Consider the following 27,810-nt stretch of genomic DNA (forward strand, 5'->3'; position numbering starts at 1 on the left):
AAACCGTGAATCTTTCGTGTAAGGCATTGTGACTAGATTGTTTGAGCACCACAGTCTGTCGCACACACCACAACTATGGGTGAAACTGTTGTCAAGGAATTCCCGCTGGAAGCGCGCGTCGGCGCCTTCGGGCAGAGCCCGCCTGATGCGTTTTGCAGCCACTTCACGTGCTCGCACAGCCTCGGGCTCTGCCTGCCGGTACGCGCGCTTTCTCGCCGCTTCACGGTCCTTCACATTTTGAAGATCCGATTCACGCCGCAACCGTGCAGCTTCGGCCTCGCGGGCTCGAACGGCGGGGTCTTCGCGCTGCAGCCGTGCAGCTTGTCGAGCAGCTTCAGCCTCGCGGGCTCTCACCTCAGGATTCTCTCTGCGAGCGCGCACTGGCGCCGCCTTCCGTGCCCGCCGTTCCGCAGCCTTGTCTTCCATCTGGTAACTCCGAGCAAAAGAGAAAGCGCGCCAAGAGGCAGCCTCCTGGCGCGGTAACACACGCCATCTAGGGATCATTGTTCATAATATAAAACGAGCCATACAGCGCCGTCTGTCTTCTATCCGGCGACTCCGAGCGAAAGAGAAAGCTCGCCGAAAGGAAGCCTCTTGGCACGCGCCACCAACGCCATCTAGTGAGCACTTCACGAACTAGAGGTGGCTACTAGAGACAAACGGAGGATGGACAGACCCACGGCATAAGGAGCTTCGCCCCTAAAATTTCTGCTACGCCCCTGGCTTGCTTACACCTCGTAGCTCGCACCCTGCTGCAACCAGGTTGTGAGATGGAGTATAGATGCAAAATCTAAGAGTCCGCTAGAGTGTTCCACACCCAAAGTGTTCCTTCGACCAACGCACCTCTTCTTTTAAACCTCGCCGGTCAACCCACTTTCTCGTTCCCGTGGGTGCGAGGCATGTGTTGCGCTGTCACAAGAAGTGCGTGCAGGCATGCGGCATTGCAGACGCCAACACAGCAGCTCGCTAGCTCTCAGGGTGGAAAACTCCTTGGGACAGTCTCTCTTTCACTCTTTTCGGTCCTTGTTCGCTCTGTCGGTTACGCCGGCAACGGCGACGCCGCTCAACGCAGGAACGGGCGCATACGAGTTGCGCTGTAAAATACCACCTTGCAATGAATAATTCCACGCAGTGTCACTGTTCTCCATGCAATCTGCACTCTTGCACATGCGGATGAACATTACGCCGATGTTATGACTAGTTTATGACAAGGCATTTTAACGTGTCATTGTGTCAGTGTTCTTGATTCAAAACTATGGCAATTAGGCGCACGTCGACTGCTCCTGAAAATCATGTCGTGAGTATTTCAGAGTGATACGGCAGTATTATAAGACTTTACTATTATTTTATTATTTAACGTTTGTGTTTCTCCTTCATCAGCATCATGTTCTGTGTGGTGCGCTTCTAAACTGTGCGAATACTAAGAAAGTCATGCGTTTTGAATAACTTAAACCAAATAAAGATGCTGATGCTAAACGGAGTATGTTGTGTTGAAATGGCTTATTGCACTTTTTGGCTACAGTGTGGTAGGTAAGAAACATAATACGTACTCCCAGGCTTTAGATCACGTCTTGGATCAGGTGGGGCACCACTAGGAAATGTATGCACTCCTGCAAGAACAATTCGTGAATGTTTTTATTTTGATTAGGAAAGAAAACATGAACCCAAAATGACGGCTTTTGAGGCGCTAGAAGCCGAGGTCGAGTTTTCTAGCAGAACATTTTAGAAGTACTTCTAGAGGGGTTAGTTTGTGAAGCATCTCCAAAGGAACGTGTTCCTGGAGAACTACATTATGGAGTATTTTGCTGTCCCATGCTCATTATGAAAAGAACAATTGTAGGACAAAATTTCATAATTTTCTAACTCAGACATCGATGTTGACATACTGCTACCGTCATCAATTGACAAGTCCTTTGTTTTGGTATTTTTAGACAACTTTAAGCATCCACAGTATTTTTAAACATATTTGCTCAAAGAAAGTTTTTGAAACTCGCCACTGTAGCGTTCTGGTCAGATTAGAACACCTGGTAATCCATTTTAATGACACTAACCGCTAGACGACATGTTCAAGATTTGTGACGTATCGTAGGTGAGGGAATTTCAATGTGGCGTCCGCACACAAATTCCGCTTCTCTCTCTCTCTCTTTTTACAGCAGAGCTCTTGTGCTGGAGGTTTGCCGTGTGTCACAGATAGAAAATTACCATCACCATGCACCGTCCCGCGCTCAATTACTGTCCCAGCATTCTGTACAGATGGTTACATGAGGAGCTGCAAGGTGCGGCCCCTAATCGGTGTTTGCTGCCCGTGTGTTCCCTTGTTATTGTTTAGTGGGCCTGTGTGGGGAGTAGTGCGACTTGCGCAATTTGTGTGGTGCACACGTGCTATATGTGTTTTACAACCGAGCTGTTATGCTCGAGGTTTGCGTGTGTCGACGATGGAAAGACATAGAAAGAAAGAGAAAGAGAGAAATAGATGAAAAGAAAGGGAAGAAACACTGAAAAAGATGGAAGCTGAGAAAGCAACCACGCAGAGAGAGAGAAAGTATGACGCGGAAAGAGAGAGCGAAAAGAAGAAAGAAAAAAAAAGAGAAGAAAGACAGAGGGGCAAACGGCCATAGGGAAAAAAGACATACGCAAAAAAGATTAAAGAAAGAGGAAGCATAGCACTCTATAGTGCAGTATAGCAAGGCGTGGGAAAGAGACAGGTGGGAGGGTAATTGTCCTGCCGAGTCAGGACCACCTGGGAGCCCAGCAGCTCTGCTGTGACTCTTCCTTGCGCGACTTAGCGCAAGCGGCGCTAGTTCTTATTTTTTTTATGGATTGCCAAGTGTTTCTTCCCGGCAAATGTGGTGTTTCCGGACTTAGGGTGATTTCTTAGGACTAGAAAATTCATTTTAGATGCGAAGCATCTCACGGCGGAGTTCAAACCGGTGGTGTGCGGCGTGTCCACCTTACTGCTCATGCGCGAACCCTCTCCACACACCTCCACTCCCTTCTCTCTCCCCCTCTTCACTCCCCCTCCAGCTCTCCACATCCCCTCTCCGCTCCTCCTCTCCACTTCCCCCATCTCCCTTTCCCTCTCTCCACTCCCACTCTGAAACGCGGGCTCGACATGCCGAAACGGTGCTTCGCATCGCCTCATGGTCCCCTTTAGCGGGAGATGGTGTGATTTTTTTTCAATGTCTCTCAGAATATACTTCAAATTGACCATTCATTTCCAGAATTGTATACCTCCAATATGAGTACACTTGAGCCTACTTATGTACGCATTAGGCATACCAAAACTAAGATGAGAGTAGACTGCAGTGATATCTTCGTCTCCGTACGTGACAACAGCGATAGGCCCATTCTTTCTGTAAAGGCCACTACCTTGGTTTTTGCGCGCATGTATTTAAATGTTTCTACTCTCCCCCTTAGGGGATGTGGACAAGGCTCAAATGGTTGTTGAGTTATCAAAGAAAGGTGCACTTGAAGAAATATTATAACCGGTAAAGCAACAATTCGTGGAAAATAGTGTCTTAATTAAATTCTTAATATCTGGCGTTTTACATCCTGAAAAGCCACGGTAGTGATTATCAGGGGCGCCGTAGTACAGGGCTTCGGAAATTTCGACCATCTGGTGTTCAATAACGTGCAGTAACATAGCGCTGTGCATGGCCCTCTGGCATTCTGCCTCTACTGAAATGCGACCGCAGTGGCCGAGATCGAACCCGCGACCTTCGGGTCAGCAGCCGAGCACCGTGGCGGATATCTTAATCAGTCGGTAAGTAATAATTAAATTATATAACTTTCTATAACCAAGAATATCGTTTGCGATAAAAGTTTGTTATGCACTTATATATCTGATGAAATTATTTTTGTTTCCTTTTTGTTTTTGCATTAAGACACAACGCTTGTTCTCGATGTTTCTTCCGTCGTTTGTCCAACTCGGGACCTCTGTACGAAACTTCATCATCATTTTTTTTTTGTAGCGTTAGCTACACTGCCCGAGCCGGAGCGGTTTCGCGTGCCCATACAAGAGCCGTGCTGCGCATGCGCGAGGAGCAGTGATGTCACACAGCTGGCGCACCGGAACGCTGGAACACTCTAACGCTATGAGCCGTGACTGCGGGCGCGCTGATCGCGTCCCTGTCGCGTGTGCAGCGTCGACCAACGTTTGCGTCGACTGACCGAGTGCCTCCCCTGCTACCACTGCATGAACGCGCAAACTGCACGACGGGCGATAGCGTCCCTCTCCTTCGTTCAAGGTCTGTGACGTCACGGAAGGAGTGCGCAGGCCTTCTCTTGTCTTGGTGGTGTTGACCGGGCACGAGACGCTGCCGTCTGTATGGCCCCAACGCCGGCGATGCGCCGGGCATTGTGGCCATTGAAACGGCAGCGGGTTACTACACTGACCACCGAGCCGTCTTTGTGGCAATAAAGAAATGGTGTTGAGCAAAAAATAAGTATACATGTGTCGCATAATGCGTACACCATATTTGTGTCATTGAAGCAGCAGTAAACGTGATACTCAAGCTAATCCTAGACAACCAGGAGAGCTAAGAATATTCAGCTGAACCTTAGCTCATGCTACGTATATCCTGGCATAGCCGAGCTAAGGCACTACAATAATTTTTCCTATTTTATGGCAATGAACTTTGTGTCATTGTGAATACATTTAACATCTTTAAGCTCGCTTTGGCTCTTTATAACTTAGTGAGACTTGATGCAAAAGAATCAATGTCTGAGCCAGTTGATTGTTATTACTTGTAAATACGAGTAAAAAGATGATACTCAAAAAAAAGAGTCCTCCACGGTGGATATGTTGGTTACGGTGCTCGGCTACTGACCCGGAGGTCGCTGGTACAATGCCGGCCCCGGCGGTCGCATTTCAATGGAAGTGAAATGCTAGAGGCCCGTTTACTGTGCGATGTCAGCACGTTAACGAACACCAGATGGTCAATATTTCCGGAGCTCTCCTCTGTGGTGTGCCTCATAATCATGTCGTGGTCTTGGCACGTAGAACCCCAGATATTACTTTAATTAGAACTATCCCACTTCTTATTGCATAAGTAGTCTTCAGGAAAACGTCGCGGTAAAATTACGTGCGAGTGTATGCCCACGTGTATTAAACAGCGTGTGTTTAAGAGAGTGAAAGCGTAACAAATGGAACAGTTCGACTTTTCCGTATATAGTGCAATACTGCGCACTGATAAAGCTGTGTTGAAAAGCCTGTGTGCTCTTTTAATCTTTAAATATTCTCACACATTGTTCATTTCATTATGTTTAATATGACTCAACGGAAGCTCTATAGAGCTACGTGATGTGATTTTTTTTTCTGCCTCACAGTAGTGAAAAAGTAATACACTTGCCCATGGCACAGTCGCACCATACGGCCTTATTTTGGCTCTCGTGCGTCGTATTTAGTAATATAAGATTTTGTAAGCTGAAATATCTCAACATACTCTATATTTCCTGATTTACATTGTATAGGCTGTTTTACACTTAGGGGAAAACTCGGAGCGCATATGGCATCGCGATGAGGTGAGCACTGGAATCGGGCGGCGGCAGCAGCTCGCGCACGCGCAGACACTTCAGAACGGAATCTTGAACCGCATAGCCTGCTACGGCGACGTGCGCTGGCGGCATTTCTACGAAGCGTGCTAGGCTCAGGGGCAGAGCTTGGATTTCGCAGTTACCGCTGTACCCGAGTCGATTACCTTTCCTAAATCATTGTGCGACGCCACAGGTAAGACAACGTGCTTCGTGTTCTTTTAGATGCGAAGCAGCTTATGGCGGGGCTTTGTCCGTCCCACCCTCCTTCCTTCCCGCGGCGTCTACCTCCGTTTGCGCATGCGCGTCCCCTCCCCCTCTCTCTCCACTTCTACGCTCCCCCCTCGCTCTCCTCTAGGAATCCTCTACTCTACGGAGCGGCGCGCACGGCAGGTGGTGCGACAGCTGCATACTCCGCTGGGGGCGGCACGGTAGTTCCGCGGTATAAAATGACGGAGCGCGCGCGCCTCATTCTCTCCTGCCCAACGCCGCGATGAGCGCCAGCGTCAACGCCGCCGCCAGTTTCAGAGTTAGCGGCAGTAAAAGCGCAAGCGCCAACGTCAATGTCAGCGCTGGCAATGGATCCCCGCTGCTCCGCGTCAACACATTGTCCCTTTTAGCGGGAAATGGTGTAATTTATTTCGAAAAGTCCGGATTCTGAGAGCATGCGCGCACTTCACTGTGTGTGTTGCTGTAATACGCAGCGACAACAAAGAGGCACCAAAATGTGCGCACAGCCTACTCGGTCTCCAAGCACTCCGCATCTGAGAATTGCTCCTGAAAGTACCACGCTTCACGATAATGTAGCCAGCATGCGCCGCCGTAAAAGACGACACAGGTTCAACACAACGGCTTTCGACAGCGTTTGCGTGAGCTGCTGCCGGTGCGCGACTGCTGCGCAATGCTATGCGCTCCGAGTTTTCCCTTAATTATGAAGCACCCTCTATGTCAGGAAAATAGAAATATACTCACCGCTCTGAGGTCTCGGTGGGAGAGCCACACGCGTTCTATCATTTGGGTTTGTCGAGGGTCCAAGAAGGGAGTAAATTCCCATCCTCTCCTAACGGGGACAGAAGAAAAACATAAATCATTATAACAATAAAATTGTTATGGTGGCTCAGCAATCTCTGTCGCCTCATATCTTTCCTCCACCCGCCGACAAGACCTTTCCTTAGGCGTCATGCATTGTGAATGCGTGTGGCTTGAGTTCGCACACGAACTCTACATGTCTTCGCACACAAACTCTACGTCCAGGAGGAAACAATTAGACGCACCTTAGGTTACGCGGAAATGATACTATGAAAAGCTGGTTAATTATCTGCTGCGTTTGTACTTGTATGCTGTGTTTGTACTTGTCTTCTGTCCGTGTTTTCGTCGCGCAATTTCTTTGATGTCGTGGAATACCAACTAGCCGAAAATGCTGCTCTGGTTTATTATGTCTTCAATTATTAGCTTGAGGGCACTTGTTTATATGGACATATTATAGAACGTGACAATCAATGGCATACGCATTTTTGGATGTCCAAATAAACAGGCTTAACTTGTTAATAATCGAAATTGAACTACCCGATGCAGTTGATATCCATTAGTGCGCATCCATTATGCACTTCTACCTAACGTCGACGGGCAGGACACCCGTCAGCTCACCAACTACTACAATGAAGGCTCGAAACACAAGAATTTCCTAAACAATTGCGGCACGCCACTGTCGTGCTAGTTCTGAAACGTGGGAAACCTTTGGTGCTTCAAAATCTCAGACCGATAGACTTGACGTCAAGTGTCAGAAGACTCCTCTACCATGTTGCTTCTATGCCCCTGCTGAATTACCTCTAAGAGAAACACTTCTTCATGGACACCCTGTTTGGTTAACGCACTAATTTATCTGCCCAAGACGTACCCCTACGATTTGAGGAAGATGTGGATGGCCCAAGTGTGGTTAAAACGAGAGCAATTTTGGCCCCGGACCTCAAGGGCCCATTCGACAGCGTGTCATATGACCTCGTTTTAAACAACCCTGCCTTCTCCCGCTGTAGTAAATGCGCCGATTATTACGGCCTAGCTTTTTTATTTGGCCACATGAAACGCATTGTCCGTGGTGAAATGCGGACAAGCACAATGAAGCTTTCCGGTAGATGTGCTCGGCACGGTTCAGTTCTCTCAATTATCATGTTCAGCATTACCATTACAATACTACCATCTCTCCTACATAAAGTACAGAATGCGCAGCACGTGCTCCATGCCAATGACGTCACAATATGGATAACAAAATTTACTGATGGCGCCATATATCACGAACTACAGCAAGCTGCAAACATATTTGGAGGGTTTGCCTTAGCTGGATGACTCACTGGTGCAGCTGAGAAGCCGGAACAACGCTAAAAGACCGAGAAAATATCACGACGCGACCTTGAATCGAAATGGAAACCTCATTACAAAGGGGAGATACACTCCACATATTAAGCCTCAACATAGAACAGAACACTAAAAGCCACATACGACATCCAAATACTGGTGCAAAAAATTCCCCAAGTAATACACAAGGTGAACTGTATTATCAACTGCCGGCAAGGATTTCTCGAAAAAGATACACTCATGACTCTGCAAGCCTTCACCATTAGCAAAGTGGCGTGCCACCTTCCTACCATAATCACACTTAAACCGAGAGAAATTGTACGGGCACCATCTTTCGCACGGCGCTAAAGGCGGCTCTAGCACTGCCTCACTGTGAGTCAACGCTCTTTGTCTTACGACTCGAGGTGTACAACACCATCCGAGAACTGATGGAAGGCCATCTATGCAGGCTTAATTGAACGCCACCAACAGAGAAAATAGGGTTGTCTTATTTTATCCAGCCTGGGATACACAATGCAGAACAAACGACAACATGGACACATAAGTCTTACTCTTTGCATTGGAAAGAAAATTCAAGTGGCTGCAATACCCCAAAATATGCAACCTGACCCTCAAAAAAAAAAAAACCCTGCCATCTCCCAGCAAAGGGAACCCTGAGTAGTATGCGAAGCAGCCATGAGTCGACTTAGATTTCTGTAAATGTTTTATTTTCTACATCACTGTTCATGGTCCTTCTATTCGAGGTTCCCCTGATGTTGCTACTCGTCATATACGACTGTAAACTCAGGGGAACGGTTCCTCTGATGTTGTTACTCGTCATATATGACTTTAAGCTCAGGGGAACGTTTTCCCTTGAGTATAACGACCTTGTGATCATTAAAGTATAAAGTTAATGGCTCTTGCTGCAAACGATGCAGCTTGAAATTTGAGAATGCGATGTCAACGCGCCCGTTTAGCTTCGGATTCGCGAGCCCGCCACTCCGGATTGGCGGGGGACTGGCTACGTCAACGCGACGCCGGGGAGACAGGCCTCGTTCATAAGCTGCTTCGCATTTAGGGGTACCAGCATGATTTATGGCGTAGTGGTTACCTTGCGTGAATGACGATGATTTACGGCTTAGTGGGTACCTTGCATGATTTATGGCGCAGTGGGTACCATGCATGAATGATGATGATTTATGGCGTAGTGGGTACCTTGCATGAATGACGATGATTTATGGCCAAGTGGGTACCATGCATGATTTATACATGAGCACGCGCCGCAGTGGAGCGAACGCTCTATCGCACGACCATATGACAGGTAAACATTCCTTCCTGCACACCATGCGTGAGCTGTCCTCTCGTGCCAGCACTTCGTTCTCTTCTTTCTTCCATACATCTAGTGGCACGCGGGGCACTGGTCACGCCGGGGGGACAGGCCTCGTTCATAAGCTGCTTCGCATCTAAAAAGCAGGGGATGTACCACAGTGCAAACTCTAATGCGAGTTCTAGGTGACGGTACATCCAGCACATTGGTCCTATATATTGACGTGGCCGGTATGCACAGAGAGGGGTCATGTGTCTGGTAGTAGTGCAAAAGACTAAAAGGTTCATCACCGAAACGTACACATGCAACAAAGAAGCAACAAGGATGAACACTGCTTTGTCTGCTCTGTAAGTTTCGGCGCTGAACCTTTTAAATACAGAAAATACCAACTAGCCTAATCGCACACCTTGCGTAGTGGACAGTACTGACTCTCTAATAAAGGCCTCGTTCACGTTTAAAGAAGCACTGACATAACACTATTGAATGTTGTTTTTTTTCCTTTGTTTCTTTGCAGTAAGTAGCTGACGACCCACTTATCGCGGCTGCAAAGCTCATTTGCTCGAACGCGCGGCGGTTAATTATTTAGAGACGGTTTTATAGCGGCCAGTCGCAGTTTCGGTTTCAAAGATCGCCGAGTGATGTGGCACACGGAGTGGTTTTCAACTTTTCATGTAAACATAGCTGGCTATGAGAGCACACGAAACCGCGTGGAGATGAGTACCGCGTTGACAACTCCTTTCAACGAAAGCTTCCTGGGTGATAACATCTCAGGCATGGTAAATATGCATGACACCCCTAAAATACACTGCCCAGGCAAGAAAATGAGCCTTTGTACACAAGTCTACCCCTTCTTTCCGTTGAAAAAGTCTGCTAAAAGAGAGCAGTCCTGGGCAGCTGTCGTCTGCTAGGCTTTCCCAGGAACCGGACACCACCCCCGCTTCTTTATGGCACCGCTGTTATCGTTTTTTTTTTTTTCAATCATTCTTTTTTTTTCTGAACGCTGCGATGAAGTTACAAAGAAAAGGTGATGTGGCCGCGCTTGAGATGAATGGGCTGTGATTGCACCCGCTAATTATACTACGTGCGTATCAGCATTTTTACATCGGTACTGCTAAGCTTTCCGCTATGCCGTGCGTAGTCGACAAGAAACTATCAGTGGCCAGTGCGCTCTTTGGCTCTCTTCGTTTTCTTCTTGATGTTTTAGTCAGTCTTCATGCTTAGCCAAGCCAATCAAGCCAAGCTATGCTAAGATCAAGGTAATTAAGCTGAGCCATGCCATAATCACCCTAATACTATGCTAATTAAAATACCTATAATTAAGATCTTGCTTATTATGATAATGTAATAGAAGCTTACTATGTCCTAGCTTTTAGGATCTTGGTAAACAAAGTTACACTAAAATCTTCTTAGTTATGACTATGATAATGATAACATTTAACAACAAGCTAAGTACCACATTACGAGTTGGGGTCATGTTAGTGAGGACCTTGCTAATAAGTAAGGCCTAATTAGCAGTCTCACGTAGAACGATCCTAATAGGAAGGTATTGATTATGCATATATTAAACTCACTAATAATTGATGTAATTAGTATGCTTCTAATTAGCACGGGTTTAATTATGAGGACCTTAATTAGCACTGTGCTAATTGACATCCCCTAGCAAACTCGTAATTACCATGTCCATATTAGCTTGTTCTTAGCATAGCCTGATTTAATTGGTTATGACAATCATCAAGACTGAGACTACGATGACGACGAGGACAGCCAGGGCGATCACCGGACTCTGATGATGGGAGTTTCTTGTCAACTCCGCATGGCATAACGAAAAGCTTAACAGCTCCGCTTCAAAAATTCTGACACGCACGTAGTATATTTAGCGGATGTAATCACATGCCATCCATCTTACGCGCGACCACTTGACCTATTCTTCACAACTTGATGGCAGCGTTCAGACAAGAAAAAAAGGATGACGATAGTGGTGCTCAAAAGAAGCGGGGCTGGTGTCCGGTTCCCGGAAAAGCCTAGCAGACGACAACTGCGCAGGACTGCTTTAGCGCGTATGCGCGTATTCTAATTCATTTCGCCGCTGCGCTCCGTTGTACGGCGTTTATAAACTCGGTGGTCGATGCTCACGGTTTCATGTTAAAGAAATGGGCAGCTGTACTTGTATTTGTTGCCCCAAGAGAGTTTGCAACGGGCTCTAGAAATACCGCTCATCCAGCTTTTGCTGTGACTGTGCTGCGCTTTCCGCGCATGCCTGGTGTTTTTTCGGCACGTGGAATTTTTTAGGCCGCTATGGAGACCTTGGCTCTCCGCGGCGAGAAATGCAGCCATCACTCAGCGTTGCTACATTAGGTTTAGTTTTCAAACTCTCGTGACTGCGTGGACAGGCCACCGATCATCGCATCTCGCGGCGCAGCTGTTCCTTCTTGGTCGGTCATCCCGGCGTGGTCGAGGCGGCGCCACACTCTGTCCGCGCCTGTGCACGTGGTTTCGCGTTGTGCTTACATTCTCTTTAGCTACATTCTCGGTATGGCGATCCTCGTAGCGAAGCCGCGTACAGTCGTAGTGCTGACTGTGGTCAGCAATTTACCGATGCCGACGTATTGTGTTCCTGGCTGCACACAAGCGGATATGCGACAGATATGAACAAGTGAGCCCGGTATTTCTTCTGCTGGGCGACTGCGCTGACTACCTCGAAGCCGCAGGAGCAGCGTCGGCTGACACAGCGGGCACGTGGACTGGCACGAACCATGGGGGCCCCAAAATAAGGGCTCCATCCGACGAGGAAAACCAGATCTGATGTGTCAAAAAAAAACACATTCTTCTCTCACGAGAAAAAGGCGGAGAGGGAAGCGCTGCTGCAGCGGTAGGCGCATTCGCCAGCGCTTTCTTAGCGAATCGCTACAACATCCAACACGGCGCCGCGCGTGTGGTCTGAAAGCCCTCAGATAAAGTCGCTAGAATTTTCACTTCTTGAAGAAAAATCTAGGGACGAATTCACCCCTAGCAGCTTGTTTGAACCGAGGCCTCCGCGATTAGCTCCGGCAACGCGCCGTTGCGCGTGGCCGGTGCTAATTGCGTAGGCCACGCTTGAACAGGGTCTACAGCTGTAATAATAATAATAATATCTGGGGTTTAACGTCCCAAAACCACCATATGATTATGAGAGACGCCGTAGTGGAGGGCTCCGGAAATTTTGACCACCTGGGGTTCTTTAAGGTGCACCTAAATGTAAGTACACGGGCCTCAAACATTTTCGCCTCCACCGAAAATGCAGCCGCCGCGGCCGTGATTCGATCCCGCGACCTTCGGGTCAGCAGTCGAGTGCCATAACCACTAGACCACCGTGGCGGGGCGGTCTACAGCTGCCTCAGCCTCGTAACTTTTATATATCCTTTGTGATATTTTTTGTGTTGGAATGATGGGTGATTTGTGTGATGGAGTAATTAGCTACCAAACGGGCCAGGTGAAAAACAGGAGAGAGTGTACAGGAAGTATGTGAATCGACGAAATGGTGAGACCATGTTCACATATATATATTTTTTTTACACCGGAGCTCCCTTAAAGGGACACTAAAGAGAAACAATGAATTGGTTTAGATTGATAAAGTGTGCTCGGAGAACTCTTGTGTAGTTTATTTCTCCAACATAGGTTTGTTATTAGAGGAGAAAACCAAGTTCAATGTTTCATTTTTAAATTTCCCGCCGAACTTTGTAATTCGTGACGTAAAAAAATTCAAAGAGCATTTAACGTATTTTGGCGCCACTGGCTCGACGAAATTTCCACAAACTCGTTATATCAAGTCTCTGGCCCCCTCAGAGGACAATGTACTTCGATTTGACCGATTAGGAAGTACGTAGGCCCAAGCAGGCGCCGTCAAAAATATGTGACGTCACGGCAAATGGTGCGGGAATTCCAAGGTGGCGTCGCCCCCTGTATTTTCTTTTTTGCGCGTTTTCTCGCTTATTCAGTGTCTTCTCGCAGCAAGCGTGGTGTTTTTGGTATCGTTGAAGACTACTTTACTAATGCGAGAAAAATCGTTTTGCTCTTTAGTGTCCCTTTAAGCTCACCCTAATTCGTCTGTCCGAAACAGAAATGATCGTCATCGTGAACCGGCACGCGCTCTCTTCTTCGTCCTCTTGTTATTTATATTCGTATTCTGCTTCGCTCCCAGAGCACGTGCGGTAATGTCCTTGGCGCGGAATACAATAACCTGGTGGGCGAGGGAACGATTACAGAGAGATAGAAAGAGAAAAGAAAGAAAAAAAGAAAGGTACATAGAAAAAGGAGGCTGAAAAAATTCTTGGCGTGGCGGGATTCGAACCTGCGTTCCCACGATCAGAAGGCGAGCATCATAACCACTCGGTTATCCAGGCACGCTAGCATAGCGTGGTATAGAGTTTGTATAGTATAGGAAGGGGGTTAGGAAGGGAAGTGATGGTGAGGCGGAGAGGTGTGGTAGGAAAAGGAGGGAAAGTACGAGGGAAGAGAGTAAAGCATGGCACAGAAAGAACGAGAAAGAGAGAAATAGCGAGAAACAAATGCAGAAAGGCAAATAAAGAGTGAAAGAGAGAGAGAGAGAAAGAAACGGAAGGAATAGGAAGACAAATAGAAAGATCACGAAAGAGAAATAAATAGAGATAATGAGAGAAATAAAATAAAGAGAGGGAAGAAGACAGAAAGAAATGGAAAGAGAGAAAGAAAAAGCAAGTGGAAGAAATAAAGAAAAAACTAAAGAGAAACATGGAAGGCTGCACAGCTCCGCCCTTCGTTCAGGTTTGGAACCACTAGCGTAAAGCTGCCTTAATTTGTTATGGCTCCCTCCGACCGCTGCTAGCCCATTAGAAATCACATTAGATGCGACATATGATCTATTTAGGCAGGGGTGTAGCCAGAAATATTTTTCGGGGGGTGGGGAAGGACCTTACCATACGTGTATTAGCGCATTTGCTTGTACGTGTGTATACACGGTATATACAAACGAAAGATCGAAAAACTTCGGAAGGGTCTGAACCCTCGCTCCCACTCCCTGGCTACGCCAATGTCTTTGAGTTCCATCTGATATTGCTCGGCATGCGGTTTCAAGCATAAAACATTAAAGTACGTACCGGGTTTTACGGCAGCCACGTAAATCGGAACGTGTTCTAACAGTGACAGAAGTGAAAATAACACTAGGAAGAATAACATATTTTGACGAAAGAGCTGCATCATACATTCGTCCCAGAGGGCCACTGTTTCTTTGCATTCGCGTGCTTCTATATATATTGAAGACAAACTGAGAGAAAAAAAAAACAAAAAATGGGGATGGGCAGAACAGGAATATCACGGCGCAAGCGTCGACTAACGGATGGGTCTTATTCCCAGAAACAGGAATATAAACACAGAGCGCAATTACCCGGAAAAAAAAAAAACGTCCTAAAGATTCGAGGCCAAGTGCTCCCGACAGATGATACCGAAAAGTACGTCACACCTCATTTATAACCTGAAGGACCTTCTGTGTTCTTCCATGCCGTCTTATCCTTTTCAAAACACCTTTGTCTCGGATAGCACAAGGATAAAACTGCACGAGAATTATTTACTGAATGCTGCTTACTGATCGTGCTGCTCGCACTTGGGTTGTGAGGCCATCTGTGCTGCTGGAAGCACTCATTATTAACGCGGTAGCGTTAAAGAGCTCCTATCGCAGAAATTCCGCCGTCGGCGTCCGTGTCGGCGTCGGTGCCGTTGGTTGTGAGCGAAAAATCATCATCTTGTCTGTGACCGAAAAATCGGAAAAGGTGCAAATAAAATAAATATCAAAAATGTCGGGTCCGAGTAAGAATCGAGCCCATGCCGTCTGCGTGGCAAGCAGGTGTTCTACCCCACAGCCACGCCTCTGCTTGAGCTGCACTGAAAGTAACTTTCATGCTTCCCAAAAATACGCGTTCTGTACACAGGTGTCACAGTACGAGATGTAATATCGCAGTAATATTGCATGGTACAACCGTACATTGCTATCGGGTGTCACAACATGTCAATATCCTAACGACTTGGTGGTTTAAAGACAACCACCCATTACAAAAGTCGCACACATTACAGCGGGTATTCCCTTAAGGCCACGTATTGGGTGCATCGCAATTTTGAAAAAGTTTCTGGTTTAAAGCATGCTACCCATTACATAAGGCACACGCCTTAGTGCGTGCATTCTCTTAAACACTCATAGTGTTCGAAGTGCGCACTAGGGGCAGGATATCGTTATCGCGTTCAAATCTTACAGGCGAAGCTTAAGCGGCCCCCAATTTTTAACTACGTGGCAACGCGTATATAGATTTTTCTTTCCCGTGAATGTGGCTTGCTTAGCAGTTGCGTTTCTGAAAAAGGAAGCCCTGCTTTGAACAGTCCTCCCTTGTGTAATGTTTTTGCTCCTATTGTCATTGTTTCTCGCGCCACACGCGTTCGATGTGGAATATATTTGCTTATCATTGAGCGAATTTCTATTGTTGTGTATTTTTCAAACAATAGACATTGCATCCATAATGTTGTGACGCGCTTCTTTTTCGCAAGCTCCGTTTGCATTTGCTTCTCGCCAATATAGAAAAGCACCGTGCCTGATATTCCCTAAGAAATTTGCACCAACTATGTTGAGCTGACGAACAATGCCCTAAATTCCCAGGAAAGACACGGGTATGGTCTACAGACAATTTAAATTGGCTCTGGGCAAAACTTTGGCCAATGTTCGCGCACTGCAAAAAATGAATTTGTGGTATTTCAAGCAAATATGATACTTAACCCCGACCAATGCACCAGGGGCGTAGCCAAGGGGGGGGGGGGCTGGGGGGTTCAAATCCCCCCCCGAAATTTTTCAGTTTTGCTTGCGTATATATACACGCACACATACAAACGTACTCCCCCCCCCCCGGAAAAAAATTTCTGGCTACGCCCCTGCAATGCACGTTTTCGTTCCGATTAATAAAAATAAGAAACAAACTAAGAACTTCTACTAGCGTAAGCGATGTGTGCTTGTTGGTGCATAATGAAAAGGCAGAGCGCTGGTGTTGACGAGGGCAATCAGGAAGAGACACTAGACACATGGCGCTACTCACAACAATAAAGTTTATTTCTTGATCGCGTCGAACAAAAGTGCCTTGATAAGTCATGTTGCTATCTAATTCAAAGCACCTTCAATAAGCAAGTGTCGCTACTTTTGATATCCGGTTATTCCACCGATTTGTTATTATCGGTAGCTGAAGGTGCACTAAAAGATAGTCGTCTAAAGATAGTCGTCACTAAAGATAGTCGTCGGCGTCTAAAAGATAGTCGTGCCGTACGTAGCACCAACACGAGTCCTGCTGTTGACTAACGCAATTTAGCTGCTATTCCGTATATCCACCAGCTATCGCACAACGAAAGAAAATGGCGGCTCCGGACAATGTGCAGGTTGTTTTCACAGTGCCTAAGAAACTGTTAAGTTTGCTTAAAAAAACTAATCCAACGAAGACTAATGACAACTGCTATTAGAACCACAAAATAAAGTTTGTTGAGTACATATCAGGTGTTGTTTATCGTATTCCGTTATCTTGCCAGCGTTTTTATATCGGGCAAACAGGAAGGTGCGTTAACGGTCGTCTTCGAGAACACCACTATGTATGCAATAAGACGCCCGTGGATGGTTTTCTGGCAATACGTTGCCAAGAATGCGCGTGCGTGCCGTTGTTTGAAAAAAAAAAAACAGTCATCGTTATAGAAAGGACAACTGGAAAGTCACCCGATTGATATTAGAAAGTGAGCAGATGTACTATTACGTTAGCTCTTGCATCAGCAAGGCCACGCTAGCGCTGTCTGACAAAGAAATTAGTTTTCTGTGCAAACCGTAAACCTTTACCTGTTGTCTGATTCCACTGTAGTGATTTTTCTGTTGATTCGTCCGGTTTTGCCTGGTTCCTGTAACTTACAAAGGTCACAAGATTTTGTGACGTGCACGTGAAGGCGCTTTTGTTCGACGCGATCAAGGAATAAACTTTGTCGTTGCGAGAAGCGCCCATGTGTCTAGTGCCTTTTCCTACTTGGCCTCGTTCACACCAGCGCTAAGAAACTGCCTTTCCATCAAGAACACCTGTTTACATCAACATGAACTCTCTCTTCACAAGTAGCCAAACAGGACGTTCACTCGCCATAGGCTTTTTTGTATTATCTGCAAACAGGGCTGAAATACAAGCATTGCATTGCTGACATTTCTGGGCTAAAACTCGTAAAATGTGTTTTAAGCGAACACTGTATTTAGTAGGCAGCATAATGCACAGCTACAAACCTTCATGCTAGATTTTTTTTTTACCAAAGAAAATAAGTGACCGCATGAGACTTACACTCTAACTATGATTAGAGTGCAGGCTACTCAGTGGGCTAGAATTTTGATGTGAAAAGTCGTTTCATTCTATTCATAAATGGCGTGAGCTCTGAGGAGCAGCAATACAGAGGAATACACATTCCGCTGAAAGAAGCCACATGGGTGGGTTATGACTCAGCGAACTTGTGCGCTTGGATGAGTCACTTCTGCATCCATCATAGCAACCTCTGCAGCAAGTGAGAGGCATTGCATGTATTCCAATGAGGCTCCGAACCTCAAAAGGCCTACTCCAATTTTTTTAAGCGCTGGGGAGTTGAACATGACATCTGACACGATAAAGTCACAAGCTTGCAGAAATGCAATAATTTTTTTATACAAAACACATCTTGTCACGGTGAATTATAGATGAATGGCTAATGTCTGGTTTTGTTGCGGCAATTGCCTCCTAAATGTTTACTCTTATTGCAGCATCTAATATCAAAACTGCATCTATGCACATCACACAAATTCAGTTCTCTGAGAACCCAGTGCTTGAATTATAATGTTAACAACCGCATGTCGAACGTTGCCAGCACAGCGGCGTACTTAAGGGAATGTAGGCACCAGGACCATCAACAAAAACCGGAATAACGACCGCGTTAAGTGCCAGATCGTGTCTCCAGTAATTTACCGTTGCAAAATTTACATGGCGCCCTTCAAGAATACAGAAATTCTCACCACGAAGAGAATATTCTCCAAGTGACGAAAGAATTAATTATCATGTTAGGGCAATATCACGCGCAGTACCAAAGCGGTGACGTTCGCAAATCGATGTGCCGTTTGCTACACTCACCGCATGCGCCTCCACATTGTAGCACCACCGCCACCAAAATGCATTCCTGTGTCTTCCTGTCACTGTGACGGGACGTATCCTAGCATGAATGTCAAACTGGACAAACTGGAGGCGAGAAAGCAGAGGTCTAAAATCGCTTTTTTATTAAGGAGATGGCTCATCAAACGCGAAAACATACCGTCCGCGTCGTCCTTCGTTCCGCATCGTCGGCGTCAACACGAGTGAAGCAAAAAATCATCAGCACGTCGTGACGTCACCACATAATTTCATCATGACGTCACATATTTGCCAAACTCGTGCCGTCACATTACGTCATTATTACGTCAATATGACGTCACATAATGGGAGGTTACATGACGACGCCAGCACACGACACCACCGCTTCGTCAAAGGTGTACAGATCGCGGACGCAGTGCGAATCCAGGTGACGTGCAGAGATCTTGCAATGCCTCCGAACCAGGAGGCAGTGCAAAATCATGTTAGGTGCAGAAAGCTTTAGGAGGGGTGCACGGGAGGATGAATATGTCGCCTGTGAATAAAAAAATTAAGGCAGCTCTGCACTGGTGGTGCCAAGCCTGAAGAAAGTGCGGAGCTAGGTGGCCTTCCTTGTTTCTAGTTAGTTTTTTTTTTTGTGCTGTCTTCGTCTATTCCTTTCTTTCTTTCTTTTTCTCTCTTCTCTCTCTTTGTGTCTTTTTTGTTTATTAATTTTTCTCTTTCTCTCCCTATCAATTCCTTTCGCTTTATTCCCGTTCTTTATCTTTCTGCTGTTCTTTCTCTCTATTTATCTCTTTCTGATTCTCTTTATGCTGTGCTTTATTCTCTCTCCCCTCCTCACATCTCTCCTCCCAACCCTCACTTCCCTTTCTCAGCCCCTTGCTATACTACACTAGGCAAGGCATTGCTTACTCAAGGCGAAGCTCTGCTAGCGTGCGTGGTCAGCCGAGTGGTTAAGGCGCTCCTCCTCGGATCGTGAATACGCTGGTTCGAGTCCAGCCTCGCCAAGAAGTTTTCGGTTTCTCTTTCTTTCTTTCGCCCTCGGTCTTCATCCCTCTCTCTCTCTCTCTCTCTGTACTCGTTCTCTCGGCCATCACGGTTATTGTATCCCACGCCGGAAAAATTGGCGCACATGTTCTGGGAGCGAAGCAGAAGATGAAGAAGAGGACGTAGAGAGCGCGTGCCGGTTCATGATCGTGATAAGTGCTGTTAACTCGTCACGGTCGAATGTTCGGCATGAACACCTCCGCTGTTAAAAGAACGTCCTTCGAGTCGTCTTAGGCGAATGCGCAAGGTACCTTTTGAGTTCTCGATGCGCTGGCATTGGTGCACTTTCTTGTTTACAGACCGCAATGTGCTCACGCGCAGGGTCCGCTGAAAAACTTCATGATATGTTCGGTGCACGTCTCCCGTGTCACAACTTCTGCAGCGCTCTCCTGACATTCGTGCTGAGGGAACTGAGGGAGGCTAAAATATATCGAAGAATGTCTGAGGAATATGACTGAGCGTAGATGCGCAATGGAGAGTGTTCCTGTACTCGTTTACGAAGAGCGTTTACTCACAGTTGAGGAGAAGTACTCCAGCAAGTGCTCGACCGTCAGTGTAAGCGATGTGGCAAAAAAAAGAAAATTAAACGCAATGTTGGAGAGCTGGAGAGGATTTATTGGGTGGCAGCGGTAAATTAAATCGACTGTGAGTAATAACCGAAACAGTGAAGATGAATTGTATATGACAGTGTGGACATCAGGGTATATCATAAGTTAAAATCGAAGTCATATAATTAGTAGACGTCAATGTAAGCAGCAGTTACATTTCAGAATCCCATCGCATTAGGGCCACCAACATCTGGCTTGTTGCCACTTTACCCAAGTTTACGCAAGAACTGGTGCGAGTGCCACTGGCAGACCCCCAGGTCTTGCGTTAGGGTTACTTAAGAAATTTCGTACTTTTGTAGTATGTTGCTATGATTCATTGATTTAAGTCTGGTGGTGTACACGTGCATGCATTCTGCGAAGAGGAGAAGGGATATCATGGCCTAACGTTTCCTGCCCTGCTATTCGCCGTATCTGCACCCGTCAGAAAATGGAAATACAGGTGATTTGCACAAACCGATTTATTTATTTCCAATGAAACATAGTTCAACTTACACGTCTCTCTCGAGTGCCAACGTTATACAAAGAAATTACAGCAAATCACTTTACTAAGGTGCAATCTAACGCAGTTGAACACAATCTCATTGCGACGATAAATAGATAATAGAGGATTTTAATCTGTCCATAGACTTCTTGCCGTTTACGTTTATACGGGTTAGTGAAGGAGTGTACGGGATGGGCACCGTTAATAGCGGAAGCGCACAATGCGAAGCGTACCGGAATCACACAAAGCTAATATTGCTATGAGTTACACGCTTTGCTTAAATGCTGGCGTAAAGCATTGCCAGTTAGGTAATCATTAACTCAGAGTATTCTCATTGCATTGTGTCGATAAGAACACTGACGTGACTGAACATTTTAGAGGCATCGTAAATGGAGAAAGCACAACAAGATGCCGCTAAAACTCAGCCACTGCAATCAACGGCTCCGGTAACCCGTAGAAAGTAAACGACAAGAGGTATAGGTACAATATTAAATTATGTAATATGCACTTCCCTCTCGTCATACCTCTTATACTATTTCACATGTCGCCCTTAGAGTGGCCTCCTCCAGCCATGGGTGACGAGAAAACTACGATCACCATTACAGAAACTAGGATCGATTACGCAATAAACTGCTGAAAGTAGCGGAGCTTCTGGGTGTTCTCTGCCGCAACTTCAGTAAACTGTTCAGTTATTTTTTTTTGAGGAGCGAAGCTCCTTATATCATCACCTGGTCGCTCGTCGCTCCGTCCGGCGTTCCCCCGCCATCGCGTTTCCCGCATCATTCAACAGATGGCTCTGTCCCATAGATGCACGCAAACTGCAGTTGGGTGACGATATACTAGATGGCGCTGTCCCATAGAGATAGAAAAAAAAAAATAAAATAAAAAGATAAAATACAAAATACAATTAAAAATAATCAAAAAATAAAAATTTTTTAAAGTTAAATATAATAAAGAAAAGAAGAAAAAAAGGAAAGAGATTATTTTGTCGAGCCAGGTGGCACACTTGTCACCGCCCCGTTATAAAGGGGATGCTCATAGCATCCATCCATGTGCAATATGCGGTTGGGTGAATGCACGCTAGATGGCGTTATAGGTGCCGCTGCTCTGAGATTGACTGCTGCGCCCGTTATCTCTCATTCTCCTTGATCGTCGCCGTGCGTGGAGGAGTGCGCTTGCCGGATCGTGCTGCTTGGCGGACCATGGACGACGAGGAGCGCCGGGTGCGGGTGGCCGCTGCGTCTTGTGCTCGTCCGCAGGATCCCGACGTGCGAGCTCGAGAGGCTGCCGCCAAGCGCGCTTGGCGGCGGCTTCACGGGCGTGCCCCGCTTCGAGATCCGCCTGGCGCCGCGCTCGCTTGGCGGCAGCCTCTTCATCCCGAGAGGCTCGCTTGCTTGGCGCTCGCTTGGCGGCAGCCAGGCGGATCACGGGACGGTGCGAGCCAAGGACGCCGCTGCGAAACGGGCTCAACGAGACGCGGATCCCGAGACCATGATTGCTTCAGGAGCTTCGCCCAAGCTTTTCATCATTCCCCCGTGGATATGGTGTAATTTTTTTGTTAATTTCGTATATATATATTGTAAAGAGAGAAACAGAGACAACGCCTGATCGCTGGCTGACTGTTGTATTCTCTGCCTTCGTTCTCGTCTTCCTCGCGCTACCCGAGCATGCGCCTAAGCCCGTTGCCGCTCTTCGTCATCACAATATATATATATATATATATATATATATATATATATATATATATATATATATACATATATGTGTGTGTGTGTGTGTGTGTGTGTATGTGTGTGTGTGTGTGTGTGTGTGTGTGTGTGTGTGTGTGTGTGTGTGTGTGTGTGTGTGTGTGTGTGTGTGTGTGTTATAAAAACGAGCTCTGCGATTAATTGAAGTCCTGCCCTTTCGTTCACAAACAGCGCCATATTTCGAATATCATGGACGGCTAGTAAATAATAATATCCGGCATAAAAATTAGCAATGATGGTATATTACAAAGTTAAATCTAACCTAACTGAATTTTTAAGGAAATTTGTCGGTTGGGACCACAGCCATAATTTAAGCCACATCAGCTTCAAGAAAGATACGCTTCGTACTAGCTACGGTACACAAAAATTAACTTACCGAATTCCCCACTTCCAAACGACCTCCCCACCATGACGACATTAATTTAACCCTTTGAGGGTTTTCGCCGTACATGCACGGCATCACGTAGCAGGCACCAAAGGGTTTTATCGTACATGTACGGCATGGACTCTATGTTTAAGACGCGCGCAGTTTTCGATCATTTCTTTTGCTTGGTGTGTGCTGCCACACTTCGCAAATACGTGGAATTTTTTTCATGTGCCGATGTTTCTCCGTAGTATTTTTTTTTTCTTTTTTGCTTTCCAATGCGGCGCGGCGGCTTCATGTGCGCATGAAAACACGCAGACGCAGCGCGGCTGGTTTCGGTTTCGTCCTTCGTGTGGTTATCGCTTCTCGCGCCCGTAAAGATGATGGCTGTCTGGTTTTTAATCTCTGAAAAGGTGAGCGCTTGTGACTCTCTCGTTTATTGCTCCCTGGGGGGCTAGTAGATCTGTCCCTGCGGCGCTAAATTACACAAACGACGCGGCCGTGATTGCATTTCCTGTTATGGGGTGCACGAACACTTTTCACCGGAAAAGTACTCTGGTGCGCCTATTTTCCTGTGTCTGTGAGCTATATTCATGGCAATGCATAATTTTTACTTGTAAAGATCCTCTAATTGTTTTTTTTAGGATTTTGCTTCATGTTACTACGAATAAACTAGGCGTATGTAATAACGAAAAGGATGTTTTGTCAATTTACGGTCAAGGAAAAAAAAATTTCTGACAATTTTTTTCTGAAAGAATTGTCTGAAGAGTTTGAGCAATTAAAAATTTTAAATTTTTGGAGTGCATTTCTCGAAAACATTTGACCTCAAATGGTAAAAAAAGCTCCTCCATTCATATATTAGAGATGAAGATACATGTCTGCCTTCTAACAATCCAAACAGACTTTCACACCACTTTCGATTCCTCTTCGTATCTTATGTAACTTGCATATTCTGCACGTGCTGCTGTATTTTTGTTTTCGTAGCTATTGTTGTGTACATGGTATTCTCCTTGTTGTTTTGTTTTCTCAAGTTAATCGCAGTTATGTACATATTTTCTGCGTTTAAATGTTTGATTCTCGGCAAAATGGCAATGTTTGATTCCACCCTATGTTCGTATTTGTTTTCTGATGTATGACTGCTTATTCATGTGTGTACGTGGGTTATCGCAGCTTTGTCAGGCTTTCCTTGCTTTAACGCCAATCCCCTAGGCTATTATATATACTGGTTGTCTCAAAGAAGTACGAAATGAAATGAAAAAAAGGACAAAATATTTCGGTATATTTCCTATTCAGATGACTGCATTGAGTCCATGATTCACGAGAAAGGAATATGTTAGCAGTCAACGTATTAAGGCAAAAACCTTCCAGACTCTTCAAAAGAAAACTGGTTTAGGCGCCACAATAGATACTAACCATCAGAAAAGACAACGGGACACTCACAACTGGAATCAGTTGTCAGTGGGGCTCTGTCCCGCCGTCTTCTACTGTGGTACGTGTGCATTTTGGTGTTTAAAGCAGATTTAATATCAATAGCAAGAACTTACCCAAAAAGAAGTTATCTTTAAAAAATATTTCCTGTAATTGACTCCCGCTGAAGTAGGATGTGTCACGTTAAATGGTCGATTTTATTATTGGAAGAAAAAAGTGGCGCTGTTTGCACTAAGCCGCACAAGCGTGAGTCACAGCCGTGCTGGTGGACATGTTTTAGCATCTCCTGTTAACCATCTGTACAGAATGCTTGGGCGGTCATTGAGCGCGTGCCGGTTCATGATGATGATAATTTTCTACTTACGACGCACGGCAAATATTGGCCATAACAGTGCTGTTGCAAAAACATGCAACGTGTATGTTTTCTTACCCCTGCATCTGCACAGGTGTTGCGTTTCCTATTCTGCACAAAGTTCTCTCACGTGAACTTTCGCGTGATATGTTCAATTCTCTTTGTAAATATTACAGAACAAAGTGCGCAAACAATAGTCTTTCGTTGTGTTTTTCTGTCATGGCGTTAGCTCGGCCTTTTGCGAAAACAGCCCGCCTTTGTTCATTTCCTGAAATTCGGAGTAATGTAATGTATGCAAAGAAAGTAACAGAACCTACACTTTCGGCCGAAAAAAATCGCTTGGATATATACGATGAAAACCATCATTGGCAACAAAAAGCTGTCGGTATTGCAAGTTTACGGAAATTTAGTCTGGCTTCTTCAAAAACAATATATGCCTTTCTTGGACAGGGGAACCACTGTCTGGTTGTGAAACAGGGTGTGGTGGGGATGCCGGATAAATTTTATTTCCGCACGTCATCGCGTATAGAGCAGTGGGAAAAGCAGCAGTAGCAAGGCATAAAGCAACCACTTCACACAACTTTGTAACGACATCTGCAATGTATTCAAGATAGATTGAAGCTATACAACAACAACATATTATTGAAAAATCAGCGTCATCGTCTACTAAAGACGATCGCGATTCCATTGGAGAGAAGCAAAACGTACGACGACCAGACATGCGCTTGTAGCCTCTGTCATCGACACAGACAAAGTGTTACTTGTAAGAAGAACGAGTGAAATTCTTTGCTATCGTCCAGAAAACTCTATCCAACGTCAGTGTGGGTTGTCCGAAAACCCTAACAAAAATGAAAACGTATTGAAAAGGAATGGGGCGGGTTATGCTCAGGGTTGTATATGATAGAGTGGACACTAGGTATAACGTAAATTGAAATTGGAGTCTTATAATTAGTAAAAATATATCTAAGCAGCAATTACATAACAGAAACACATCGGACGGGGCTCGCTACGTTAAATGACCGCGAACATCTGGTGTGTTCCCAGATTACCCAAGTTTACCTAAGAACCGGCGCGAGTGGCACTCGTAGAATCGTAAGTATTGCATTAGGGTCGCTTTAGCAATTTTGGACTCGAGAAAACAATCGCCCTTATAAAGTCAGTATGTTTCTCCGATTTATTGATGCAAGTCGTGATGGTGTCCATGTTCTTCCATTCTGCCAGGAGGAGGGGGGGATATCGAAGTCTAACGGTACCTGCCACTCTATTCGCTGTATTTCCGCCCGTCCAAGAATGGAAACAGAGTGATTTGCACAAACTGATTATTTATTTCCAATGAAACATATATTCCACGTCTTTCTCGAGTGCGACGCTGTACAAAAAATTACAGCAACGCACATTCCTATAATGTGGAATCTAACGCATTTGAACAAAATCCCACTGCAACGAAAAATTACACAATATATAATTTTACCTTGTCCGTAGACTTCTTACATTTTACGTTTATACACGTTAGCGAAGAAGTGTACCGGATGGGCGACGTTGTTAGGGGAACCTGGTGATACTCAGCGTACCGGAGACGCAGAGAGCTAGTATTGCAGTGTTACACCCTTTACTTAACTGCTGGCGTAAAGCATTGTCATCATTAACTCAGAGCATTTCCATTATATTTTACTGATCAGAACACTGACCTGACCTAACATTTTACAGGCATTGTAGCTGGACAAAGCATCCCAAGATGGCGCTAACACTTTGCCACCGTCATGAACGGCTCCGATAAACCGTAAAACGTAAACGACTAGAAGTATAAGCACAAAACAAACTGATATGCACTTCTCTCTCGCCATACCTCTTCTAGTATTCCCCATGTCGCCCTTAGGCTGGCCTCCTCTAGACATCACCGACGAGAAAATATCTATCGTCATTTTGGAATCTACGAGCTCGTATGAAGCTACTGAAGGTGGCGGAGCTTCTGGATGCTCTCCGGCACAAGTTTAGTGAACGGTTGTGTTATTTTGCTTGTTTGTTTGTTTGTTTGTTTGTTACTTTGGTGAAGAACTGCTTAACAGTGCTTAACAGTGGAGCTGCTTAACAGTGCTCCAGCGGTTGCACCGACTCACTCTTTGGTAGTGTTTAAGCCAGTCCTCAACATCTTCATCCGGCTTCCCCGAAAAGGGCCTGGGCTGACGTTCCGGTATCCCGTAGGCAGCTTGCCCTGTGGGGTGGGACTGTTTCTCATCACCGGCGAGGTTGTTAGGGCCTTCTCTTGTGTCCTCCATGTCTGGTAGCTGCGGTGGCAAGCCAGCCAAGCGTCTCCTCCGTCGCAAAATCCGTAGAGCTGGGCCGTCCAGAGCGATGTACCCCGCAACTCCACCAAACTGTTACGAAGGTGTGGATTTGTTTACAGATGAGGTGAAATGATTAAAAGCAGAATGAGCGTAACTGCGGGTCAAGACCAGTCCGGTTCGCCCAACCACACAACCACACAGTCCAAGCTCCGGCTCCACTACTCTTCCTGTTCTTCTATGTTCCGCACACTCGCGCGTTTCCCTTACAATATATATGGGTCATTCCATACCAAGTGTACCCGGTTAATTTACCACCATCTCCGACCATGCTGAAAAAAAAGCTGGGCCGGTATGTGTGCACGTGAGAAGTAGTTATTGAGGCGTTATATTTCGGGGAAGGAATTTGTGCTGCCTAGAGGGCGCTTCGAACTTGGGGCACGGAAGTGAAACTGTGTCGGACATAAAAATATATATAAAATCACTGGTTGGAGTCATTACTGCGAAACATATTTTTTTCTTTATTTCAAGGCGCCGCTTTTTCATGACTATGATAGTTCATTCATTTTTGTTTCAACTTTCATTATTTTCCGCCTTGACGAAAAGTCGTAAGATGCTGCATGTTTAGGATTTCTTAGAAAGAGCAGTGATTTGTCTGCGAGTAATATATTCACACTGAGGGCTTTGTAGGTTCCTACAGTAAGTGATAAAAATACTGCGGGATCGAAAGAAGAAGAAACGACAACAATATTGTGACAAATTTGGAAAAAATAGTGTTCTGACCCATATTGCGGCTTCATTTTCACAACGTAGCGGTCTAAGTAAAAATACCACCTTTGCACCGTTGTGTACTTTGTGGTTATGATGTACAGGAAGATTGAAAAGAGTATGTTTTGTTATAGGCGAGAAAACAATTTTCTGACTGACCAACCACAAGGTCATACGAAGTTTTCCTTTGCCTCACCTTCACTGCATGGCACGTCAGTGGAGCATTCCAGCGGGGGCCTTTTCGCAGCAAATAATGGAAGTCATAGAACAGCTTGCCACTTATTTTAGTAATACGGTTGTATACAACTTCGAAAACGGCAATAGTGCCGAAATCATGGGACTACCCCCTTGGGCCATCAAAGGGCAGGTAATATTGAACCGCTTCATCGT

The sequence above is a fragment of the Rhipicephalus sanguineus genome, chromosome 8 (genome assembly GCF_013339695.2).
Source record: "Rhipicephalus sanguineus isolate Rsan-2018 chromosome 8, BIME_Rsan_1.4, whole genome shotgun sequence".
Taxonomy (NCBI): Eukaryota; Metazoa; Arthropoda; class Arachnida; order Ixodida; family Ixodidae; genus Rhipicephalus; species Rhipicephalus sanguineus.